The following is a 10,543-nucleotide window of genomic DNA, read 5'->3' as shown; positions in this document are numbered from 1 at the left end:
GACTAAGACAAAGATATCAGCTCTTAAAACTATGTATTACATCATTCTAGAATTACTGTCAATGATACATGAAAAGAAAGAAGGTATAAATTCATAAAATGAGGCAAAACTGAAGTTCTTTGCAGATATATGATTCAGTACTAAGGAAATACAAGGGAAACAAATCAAAACATAATAGAACTAATAAAAGGTCAGAGGTAATCTGAGTGCCAAAGATACAAAGTAAACAAAATCTCGATAGCAAAACGAAAGACAGACAGAAAGAAAGAAAGAAAGAAAGAAAGAAAGAAAGAAACAAAGAAAGAAAGAAGGAAAGAACGAAAGAAAGAGCAAATAGAAAAAAGGTCTCATTAACAACAGCAAAAATATGACAAAATGCCTAAGAATGAAATATTCAAAGCCTGTATAGAAGAAACAACAATTTCCTAAGCAATATTAAAAAATGATTTAATGGAGAGACATTAGATATTACTTAATGGGAAGAGTCAATTTTGAAAACATTCAATTCTCTAGTCTATAAATTTATTTTCCGTACATAATTGCTTCCTATTCAAAAAATTATTTTTTAAGCAATCACATAGAACAGTATAGGAAGTATAATACAATGACCTGTGGTTTTTTCTGAATTAGTTGAAAGTACATTGCTTTTCTGTTTCCCCATCATCTAAAACTTTAAGTTCTTTTTCTACACACAAAGATGTTACATATAATGGCAATATAACCATTAAAATCAGGAAATTATTATTAATATACTAGAAGCCAATGCACAAATTCGTGCACAAGTGGGGTCCCTCAACCTGGCCTGATTGGGGCTGATTGGGGCCGACGGCGGGGAAGGGACTGCAGAAGGTTGGCCGACCACAGGAGGTTGGCTGTGGGAGCGCACTGACCACCAGGGGGCAGCTCCTGTGTTGAGTGTCTGCCCCCTGGTGGTCAGTGCATCATGATAGCGACTGGTCCACCGGTTGGTCAACCGGTCGTAACTGTCATTTAGGCTTTTATATATATAGATTGCTGCCATCTAATCATTAAACCCCATAATCAAGTCTCATCAATCTTCTCAAAAAATTTTTATTGCAAAAACTAGAGGCCCAATGCACGTAATTTGTGCAAGAGTAGGCCTTTGCAGCTGCGGTGGCTGCCTGGATCCCTCCCTCGCAACCATGGTGGTTGCCTCTATCACATGGCTTCAGCCCTGGCTTCGTCCTGAAGGATGCCCAGTCTAATTAGCACATTATGCTTTTATTATTATACATATCTGGTTCAGAATCATGTGGCATTTAATTATGTCTATTCCTTATTCATCCATAGACTTTCGTAACCTTGATACTTTAGAAGACTATTGCCCAGTTGTTTTGTAGAATGTCCCTGAATTTGGCCTTCTCTGATGTTTCCTCATGATTGAATTCACATTATGCATCCTTGGCAGCGATATCATAGACATGAGTCGTGTTTCTCATCCACCACCACCCCCAACTGAGCTACCTCCCCCAATTTGTGGATGCCTACCAGGCCCTACTCAGACTTGGACATACAATACCAAGCAACAGCTCTCGGGGTTTCCGCCTCACTGCCCTTGGGCTCTGACATCTCACTGCAGATTTCCTCTTCATATGTACATCCGCCTTATCCTGCTCTAGCTCCGACACCCCTTAGCAGGACTCTATGAATATAATGCAATTCCAACTGCCATTCCAAATGAAATCTATTTAGACATTTTAAAAATTATGTTAAAATTCTACTTGAAAAACACCTTGAGATGAGCCAAGATATATTTGAAAAAGAATATCAAAAAGAGTTTTCTTTTATCATAAATTGCAACATATTATAAAACCACAGAAATTTAAAACAGCTTTTGACTCAGGAAGAGACAAATTCAAGAAAAAAAATAGAGATTACAGAAACAGGTTGAAGAATATTGTGTTATTTATAGTCAGCATAGTAACAAGTTAACTGGTTAACTGAGCAATGGTAATTTGGAGAAAAGCTTTAATTAGTATTCTATATTATGGTTTACACCAGCGATTTTCAACTGGTGTGCTGCACCAGGAACTCGGGTGTGCCGCAAGAATTTTTAAAACATGCAGTACTTGACTATTTAGTCAGGGGCTATGACCTTTTTTCCCTTGGATCAGTGGTTCTCAACCTTCCTAATGCCGCGACCCTTTAATACAGTTCCTCATGTTGTGGTGACCCCCAATTTCATTGTTACAAATTGAACATAATTAAAGCATAGTGATTAATCACAAGAACAATATGTAACTATACATGTGTTTTCCGATGGTCTTAGGCGCCCCGTGTGAAAGGGTCGTTCGCCCCCCAAAGGGGTCGCGACCCACAGGTTGAGAATCGCTGCCTTAGGTTGTCAAATAAGAAAATGACAATAGCCAACACAAGAATAGCCACCCAATAGGAATGGATCAAAATTATACCTATTTTTTTTTGTCAGATTGACAAAAATATATATTTTGTGTGTGCTACAGAATTTTAGTGACTAGTTTGTGTGCATGAGATAAAAAAGTTTGAAAACTGCTGATTTACACAAAAATGTAAGTGTCAAAAATAAAATCATAAAATAATATTGATTCATAGTATTGTCATTCTGGGCTTGGAAATACCTTGCTGGACATAGCAAAGGAAAAGGAAAAGATTGAACACTTAGATTATAAGTTAAAATATCCTAACTAGTGACAAAACAAACAAAGATGATTGCTGCTCTTTCCTTCGTATGGAAAATGATAGCCTTTTAAAAAATATATATATATCATTGATTCTTTACAGAGAGGAAGGGAGAGAGATAGAGAATTAGAAACATCAATGGGAGAGAAACATCAATCAGCTGCCTCCTGCACACTCCCTGCTGGGGATGTGCCCACAACCAAGGTACATGCCCTTGACCGGAATCGAACCCGGGACCTTTCAGTCTGCAGGCTGACATTCTATCCACTGAGCCAAACCAGTTAGAGCGAAAATGATAGCCTTGAATCGATTATATTGAATATCTCTTCAAACTGTGAAATGACAATTCTTCATATTTATGTATATGGTTGTGCTAAAATTGTATCCATGACTGCACTGTCTCTTTCATATTATGTAACCTCCTTGAAGGCAAGATTTATATTTCACTTTTGTATGCCTTCTACATGATTATGCAAACTGTGGTCCTTGTTGTGAGTTAAATTTTATCCCCCCTCACCCCAAAGATTTGTTGAAGCCCTAACCCTGGGTATCTATGAATGTGACCTGGTTTGAAAATAGGATCTTTGGAAATATGATCAAGCTAAGATGGGGTCATGTTCAATTAGGGTGTGCCCTAAATCCAGTGATAGGAATCCTTGTAAGAAGGGAGAGATCTGAAGACAGAGACACTCACAGGGGAAAAGGCCATGTGAAGATGGAGGCAGAAACTGGAGAGATGAAGCTACAAGTTCAGGATTGCCCGGAGGCACCAGAAGCTAGGAAGAGGCAAGGAAGGGGTCTCCCCCAGTGCCTTCAGAGGCAGCGGGACTCTGCTGACACTTTGGTTTCAGTCTTCTAGCCTCCAGAACTGTGGGATGATGAGTTTCTGTTGTTGTAAGTCACACAGCGTGTGTACTTTGTTAAGGGAATTCAAGGACACAAATCCAGTCACTTACGTAGTGCATTTCACTTCTATGGGCAATTATCCAGGGTACTGTAATGTGAGCACTTACATTCACCCATTAATGTTTGAGTGAAGGAAATTAACATTTGTGTATTCTCAAGTGTATCTCCTGCACTGCTGAAACAGGAAAAGTTTTCCCTTCCTTTCACTAGAAATGACTCACCAGCCTCGCAGCATGAGTATTTTCTGTTTTGCCGCATCCTTTAGAAAGCATCTTCCTCGCCTACAAGCTTTGTTCAATCTCCAACGCAGTAAAAGTCAACCCTAGCTTCATCCCAGAGGCTCCTGTGTGTGTGCCCCAGGCTCAACCATCTCTGAAAAGTGACCCTGAGAACTTTTCTTACTTTATCAGGTGGTAAATTCTGCCTGCATGATATATTGTAACTGCCAAGGTTTGCTGTATTTGCACAATCTCATGGAAACTATAACCTACTTTGAAGAAAACGGCTATATTTTTAGATGACATCAATAAAAACAAGAGAGAATTAGTGTTTTATTTGTGTTCAGGAGGTTATATATCCATACGCTCTTTGCTATTCTGGCATTCTGTCATTAGATCTATCTTTTCTCTAATTCTCTTTCTATGTGCTATTACTTTAGATGCATTTCTATCTTATTGTTCCTTCTTATTTTCCATTTCACTTGCCAGTAATGCTTCTAAGGATATATTATATTTTTACTACAATTTTTTTAAAAGAGAAAAAAATCATTACTTTGTCCCACAATGGATTAACTCTCAAATGGATTACCTTTTAATTTTACGTCATCCTTACTGAACTAAAACTGTCACAATTGTATTTTATTAATTATATATTACTGTAAATTATCTATTAACAATGGGTTTTAAATATGCATTTAGATCCAGAAATCTATTCTATCACTTAGCTCCAGAAAAGGGGTCAAGAACAGTGTCAGGTGCACATCACAGAATGGCAGTCCCTCGTCAGAACAGAACATGCCAATGTGCTTTGCCAGGCATGCAGAGTGGATTTCAACAGAATGTGAAATTGTACCAACAGTTAAAAATTGATAGAACTTTAATAGAACTTACTAAAACAAATTCTTTTGTCGGGGGGAGGGCAGGAATCAGAAAAGAATGGTCTAACTGTTCTGGACAGTTTCTTCACAAATGGTATTGGAAAAACTGGACAGCCACATGCACAAAAATGAAATTGGACCCCTCTGTTATACCATATACAAAAATCAACCCAAAATGAATTAAGATTTGAACAGAAGATTTGAAACTACAAACTCCAAAAGGAAAACATAAGGGTAAGCTCCTTAACATTGATCTTAGCAACAATTTTGGGGGTCTGACAGCAAAATTAAGACAACAAAACTTAAAACAAACAAAAAAAAGTAAGTGGGACCACATCAAACTAAAAAGCTTCAGCAACCTGTGGATTTGGAGAGAAAAATTGCAAACCATATATCCAATAAAAGATTATATCCAAAATATATTAGAACTCATGCAACTCAATAGCAAAAAAGCAAATGACCCAATTTTAAAAATGGGCAAACACCTGAATAAACATTTTTCCAAAGAAGACATTTAAAATGCCAGCAGGTACATACAGAGGTGCTCAAAATTACTAATCATCAGGGAACCGCAAATCAAAGCCACAGTGAAAGATCACACATACTCAATAGAATATTATTCAGTAAAAAAAGAAAGAAAAAAACTATAATTTGCAACAACATGGATGAAACTGGAGGACGTTATACTAAGTGAAATAAACCAGATAAAGAAAGTCAAATACTTCATAGTTTCACTTATATGTGGAATCTTAAAAAAGAAAAAACATCAAACTCATAGAAACAGAGTAGGAAAGTTGTTTCCAGGGATTGGGACGTGGGGGAAATAGGAAGAGGATATTTTTGTACACATCTTTTTGTGGATGTTTGCTACCTCTTTGTGTTGGACATATACTTCGGAATGGAATTACTGAATCTTAAAGTAGACACATATTTAGTTTTAGTATATAATTTTAACTTGTCTTACAAAGTGTTTGTAGCAATGTTCACTCCCACCAGCAATGTATGAAAGTTCCAGTTGGTTCATGTTGCTACCAAATTGGGTGCTGTCAATCATTTTAATTTTAACCATTCTAGTGGGTGTGTAGTGGTATCTTGTGGTCTTAATTTTCATTTTCTCCATGACTAAAAATGTTGAACATCTTTGCATATGCTTATTGCCATTTAGATGTGTTCTTTTACAAAGTGCCTGTGAAAGTCTTTTGCCCATTTCTTTGTAAAATAATATTTTATTGGGATACTAGAGGCCAGGTGCACGGATTTGTGCACAGGTGGGGTCTCTCAGCCTGGCCTGCACCCTCTCACAAACCAGGACCCCTTGGGGGGATGTTGGACTGCCAGGGCCTTCGGGGATCGGAGATTGGGCTGAAACCCGGCAGTCAGACATCCCCCAAGGGATGTAGCAGTGCCAAAGCGGCAGGTGGCCAGGGAGGAGCTCCAGCCAGGGCCAGGTGCAGCTCTGCTGCTGCTCATTCCTGCCCTGCTGTGCCTGCCACTGCTGTTGCTTCTGCTGGTAGTGCTGCCATGGAGGCGGGAGAAGCTACCCCCGCCACTGCAGCTGCATTTGCCAGCAGTGAGCCCAGCTTCTGGCTGAGCGGCACTCCTGCTGTGGGAGCCCACTGACCACCAGGGGGCAGCTCTTGCATTGAGTGTCTGCCCCCTGGTGGTCAGTGCGTGTCATAGTGACCAGTTCCGGTCATTCTGCCATTAGGTTGATTTACATATTAGGGTTTTATTATATAGGATGTGCTATCATATAAGTAACACATAATTGAGTCATTTTTTGAAATCCAGTTTGACACTCTGTCTTTAAATCGGTATGTTTAGATTCTGTGTATTTAATGTGAAAATTAATATGATTGATTAAAATGTTCTATATTGTGTAAAAGTTTTCTAATGAACAAATGTTTTCAATTATCTTGGGTATAACCTAGGAGAAAAATACAGGATGCTGCTGAGGAGCCTCAGAGGAGACACCAGGGATAGGATCTCTGAATGTCAGGGTCTGGTGACTGGAGTTCCAGTAACTTTCCACAGCTCACAGAGGAATGCCAGAGGGTCATTTGTCATGATTTCTGATTTCATTTCTTCATAGTTATAGAGTATACTTTGTATGATTTTATTTCTTTTAAATTTATTGTGGTTTGCCTTAGCTGGTTTCTCAGTGATTAGAGCATTGGCCAGCGACCGAAGGGTCCTGGTTTGGATTCTAGTCAGCGGCACAGACTTCAGTTGCTGGCCGGTCCAGGCATGCACTGGAGGCAACCAATCGATGTGTCTCTCTCACATTGATGTTTCTCTTTCTCTGTCTCTCCTCCTCCCTTACCTCTCTCTAAAAATTTATTAAGGTTTGTTTTATGGTCTTACTTATGGTATATTCTAGCAAATGTTCCAAGTGTACTTGAGAAGAATGTGTATTTGGTTGTTTGGGGATGTAGTGTCCTGAAGATGAATGTTATGTCTACTTGGTTTATAATGTTGTTCAAACCTTATTTCCTTGTTGATCTTCTGCCCAGTCTTCTCTCAGTTATTGAAAGTGAAGCCTTCGGCTGTTATTGTTGAATTGTCTAGTTCTCCCTTCAATCCTCTCATTTTTTGCTCCATGTATCTTGGTGTTCTGTTGTTTTAATTCTTATATCTTTTTAAAGGATTGACTTATTTGTCATTATACAATGTCCTTCTTTGCCTCTACAACAATCTTTGTCTTAAATGTATTTTGTCTTATATTAGTACTAGTGCCCCCATGCACGGATTCATGCACATTGAAAGGAAATTAATTAGAAGGTGGCTGGTGGGGCAGGACTGAGTGAGATGGGCCAGACATGCCCTGGAGCCAACCTCCTGTGGTTCTTCTCTGGCTAGCTGCTCCGGGGGTGATGCCACAGCTCAAAAGGACATCTGCAGAGTAAGCGGTGTCCCTCTGGCCCATGGGATCCCTCAGCCTGGCCTTCAGGGATCTCAGGCCAAATCTGGCTCTCTGACATCTGTCAAGTCACTGCAGCTCGGCAGCTCCTGCGTTGAAGTCTGTCCCTGCTGGTCATTGCACATCATAGCTACTGGTCGGATGGTCAGACTGTCGCTTAGCCTTTTATTTATATAGAGTATTCCAGCTCTCTTTTGGTTATTGTTAGCATAGTATATCTTTTTTTCCATTCTTTTATTTTTAACCTATTTGTTTCTTTTAAATTTTAAAGCATGTGTTTTGTAAACAGCATATGCTTGGATTATATTTTTTAAATCCATTTTTTCAATCTCTGCCTTATGATTGGAATGTTTCATTTACATTCATAATAATAATAAAGTAGGATTTATGTCTGTCATTTTGCTTTTCTATTGTATATGTTTGATGTCATTTTCTTCTTTTGTATTTGCAACAAAGAACACAGGCTTTACAGAATTAGTTCAGGAAAGTTGATATGCAAACAAACTGCAAGAGCAATAACTACAAGCACAACAACGGTGGCAAACCTATTGGAGTGCCTGGAGGGTGACCTGACTTCCAGAACTTCCCCTGAACCCTCTGCTGAGTTCCCTAAGGAGTGAACAGAGATTTCCTTAAATGCTTTACCAGTAAGTCTCAGCCTTTGCTTTTGCCAAAGGGTCAAAGGTATATGTTAGACCACACCTTCAAAGCTCCAGCAATTTACAACTCTTCTTTAATTTTCACTTCCTATTTGCACAAAGTGAAGTAGACATGAGAGATTAGGGCCTTCTCAGGTCATTTTTAGACACGAACAGAGTCCTTGGATATGGGTGTAGACTTCTAGATCGCTGGAAATATGTGAACATTTTGTCCAGTGCCCTGTGGACATCTCATTCCCATGCATTTTCTTTGAAGTCTTTCAGTCAGCTTCTTGTGTATACCAACTTGTATCCCCATCTGAGGCAGTTGTGATATTAAATGACAGGTTGTTTACATAGAGCAAGCTCTGAGGCCAGTCAGATAGAGGCAGTCCCTGAAAATGGGCTTTTCTAAGGAGCAATCAGACAGATCAAATAGAAAGAGGCCAGCCTTGGCTGAGCAGCTCAGTTGGGTAGAGCATCGTCCTAACATGCCAAGGTTGCAGGTTCAATCCCAGGTTAGGGCACATACATGAATCAATCAATGACTGCAGGAATGGGTAGAACAACAAATCTCTCTCTCTCTCTCTCTCTCTCTCTCTCTCTCTCTCTCTCTGCCTCTTTCCTCTCCCCTCTCTCAAAACCAATAAATAAATAAATAATTTTTGAAGTAGAAACAGTTCTTTGGGGATAGAGCTTTTGGGGCAGCTCCAAACTTGTTCCACCCTGTTTGGTGGCTGCTGGACTGCTGGCTTTTATAGTTACCATGGTTACAGGCTTTTCATTTTTTAAGGTTATGCGGAGCTGGAGAGAAGGAAATAGGGCAAATTACATTGCCACAAAGCTCACTGTTCTTACCAAAATTAAACAATTTTTCTTTAATATCTGTTCCTCAGGTTGTTGTAAACCCTTGGTTATTTTTCAGTGTTCTGAAAAAGTTTATTTTTGACAAATAATTTTGTCAGGGTTCGGACTGCTTTTATGGAGGGGTGGTTGCTTTGACATCCTTACCTCATCATTTCAGATGTGCTTTGGCCATTTATTTTTAACTTGGTATTTTAATTTATTGATTTATAGAAGTTTTTCATTTAACTTTTTGATTAATTTTGGATACAAGTCTTTGGTCAAATATATGCCTCATGAATATCTTCTCTCAGTTCGTGTCTTGCTTTTTCACTCTGTGGCTCTAGTCCTGTAGTATTTAGGTGCACAACTGACTGGCTTCATCATGCAGAGGAGGATTTAATACTTTGGTTCACCTGCCGGGGAGTCAAGAATATCTATTGCTTAAAGTAGAAAAGGATGGGAGGTGGGAATCCATTGTCATTGGGCTATGTGGTATGACTAAAATTCGTTATACCATATTATTTTATTTTTGTACATTGTTATTACTCGATAAACAAATATATTGTTATAAAAACTGAAATAAAATAGAAATAAGTGGGAAAATATAAAATTTTATCTTGCCCCTCTGCTACTCATGACATAATCTCAGTTGTTAATGCTTTCTTATGAAATCTCACACACACACATATGTCAGGTGGTGAAAAATTTATAAATGGAATCATACTAGCTGTATGTTTTGTAACAATGATTTTCTATTGTTATTTTTAAAGGCTATATAGCAGTGGTTCTCAACCTGTGGGTCGCGACCCCTTTGGGGGTTGAACGACCCTTTCACTATGCTTTAATTATGTTCAATTTGTAACAATGAAATCAGGGGTCACCACAACATGAGGAACTGTATTAAAGGGTCACGGCATTAGGAAGGTTGAGAATCACTGCATAGCATTCAATAATAGCAGAAATACTATGTTTTGCTAAAGATGTAGATTATGTCCAATGTTTCAGGTGAAGAAACAATGCTGGGACATCTTTGTACATTTGTTACTAGATTTATATGTAAATATTCCACGAAACTTGAATCCCAAAAATAGAATGCCTGCGTCAAATGAGAGGAACTTTCTATCATTTATAAAGAGAGGCAGTTGCCTTCCAGAAAGACCGCAGCCACATATACTTTCACCTACAGCTTATACAAATGTGTGTTTTCCTGCATCTTCACCTAATATTTTATTTATTTATTTATTTATTTATTTTTTAAATCTTTATTGTTCAAGTTACAGTTGTTCCCCCTTTTTTCCCCCATAGCTCCCCTCCACCTGGTTCCCACCCTACCCCAAACCCTTCCCTGCACTGTCCTCGTCCATAGGTGTATGATTTTTCTCTAGTCTCTTCCTGCAACCCCCAAACCCCTTTCCCCCAAGAATTGTGCGTCAACTACCTTTCTATGCACCTGCTTCT

The sequence above is a fragment of the Myotis davidii genome, unplaced genomic scaffold (assembly GCF_000327345.1).
Source record: "Myotis davidii unplaced genomic scaffold, ASM32734v1 scaffold86, whole genome shotgun sequence".
NCBI classification, from domain to species: Eukaryota; Metazoa; Chordata; class Mammalia; order Chiroptera; family Vespertilionidae; genus Myotis; species Myotis davidii.
Note: the sequence above shows the minus strand (reverse complement) of the source record.